This window comes from Pelodiscus sinensis, chromosome 5 (assembly GCF_049634645.1).
Source record: "Pelodiscus sinensis isolate JC-2024 chromosome 5, ASM4963464v1, whole genome shotgun sequence".
Lineage (NCBI taxonomy): Eukaryota > Metazoa > Chordata > Testudines > Trionychidae > Pelodiscus > Pelodiscus sinensis.
Window position 1 is genome coordinate 26,713,033 of NC_134715.1, and position 1,791 is coordinate 26,714,823.

The following is a 1,791-nucleotide window of genomic DNA, read 5'->3' on the forward strand; positions in this document are numbered from 1 at the left end:
CTGGCCTGTGATAGGGGATCAAGTATGCTGCCCTTCCCTCAGTTCCCAGAGTGACCAGCACACCCCTCTGGCAGTGGCTCCTAAGAGGAGGGGCAGAGGGGTCTCCATGCACTGCTGCCTGCAGGTGTCTCCCCAATTGGAGCTGCGCAATCAGTCCTCAGCTCAGGAGCAATGCACAGAGACCCTCCTCCCTACCCTGGGGGCACAGGGACATGCCAGCTGCTTCCAGGAGCAGCATAGTGTGGATGGAGGGAGACAGAGTGGTCCGGGAGCCGCTTTGGCCCTGCTGCTGGCAAGTCTTTGTGTGCCTTTGGCAGGGAGAGGCAGAGGGGCTCTGTGCACTGCTACAGGTGGGGGCAGCATACAGAACTGCCTCCCCCCTGCCAAGGGCACTCAGAGACGTTCCAGCAGCCAACGGCTTTTGGGAGAAACCTGGGACTATCGGCCATTGAATTCTGCCTGTCTGAGCCCTGCTGCACTGCTGGCCGGAACTTGGGAGCAGCTTCCCAGATGAGATTTGTCCTACATTTTGGGAGGCCCTTGTGTCACTGGGGGCCCTTTGCCAGCAAACAGTTTGTTTAATGGTGCATCTGCTCACCTTAGCCAACTTGAAAAACTGTGAGGCTGTTGGGCTGAGTTCTCTTACATGTATTGTAAGTTTTATACCCATGATGGCTATAGTATTTTAAAATGCCCAATTATAATCTCTCCCCTAATTCTAGTAATCAGTGTGGGCTCTGTATATGTGAAGAGTTTCTCACTGTGGCTAGCACTGGTCAGAGCCAGCCCAAGGTAGGGGCTGACCAGGCTACCTCCTGGGGTGCCCCATTGTAGGGGGCGCCGCGCGGGGCTGCCAGACTAGGCGGGGTGGGTCCACGCATGTGCCGGGCGCCCAGGGCAGGGCTGCACATGGGCTGCACTCCCGGGCACTGTGCCTCACTCCCAGGGCCTGGGGCGCACAAATGGCTCGGGCCAGCCCTGGTACTGGTACACCTCCAGCAACAGCAAAAGTATGAGTGCAGAGAAGGCCTCAGGCAGCAGCTGCTTTTAGCACCATGGCATCTAATCTAACCATACTGCAAGTAAACTGATGTATGATGTAAAAAATCTGGTGGCCAAGAGCACCTTAACTATGCTAGCACTCCTATTATCAGGATCACTGATGAGTTTTAATCAGTGGGCACAATGGTGGGGAATATTTCAGCCAACATTCTTAACACAGAATCATGAACATCATCACACTAGTCCAGAGAGCAGGTAACATGTGGCTGCTCCAGGCATGGATCTGAACTACCTCAGATGGGCTGTCCCAGTGAAGCGACCATGCCTGCACTGTCTTATACATACACACATCTAGCTTCCCTTTTTTTTAGTTGTCACTGGCAGGTTTTTGTCTTATAGTTATGGGATGATTGGTTTGTTTTTTTAAGTCCCAATAATAACAAAAGAGGCCACCTCGCTCAATTGTTTTTTAAAATAAATTTGTCCAAATGGGGAAATAAGCTCAATGTCCCTCTCCGAAGTACCATGACAATGGTAAAACTATCACTGCCAGATACCATGTGGCAGCAGACCAAAGGGAAAAAAAAGGCATTGAGATTCCAGCACTCAGAAAGCAGGAGGAAGGAGACAGGTGGCACTTCCAATGCACGGTACTGCACGGTACTGGAAGCAGTAGGGCGGCGATGCTACTGAAGGCACCTCAGATGCCACCTTTAAAGATTACATTTCCAAAGGCAACAGGAAACAGCCATTCAAGGCAGCACAATATTCCCCTTCTTATATTAAGAA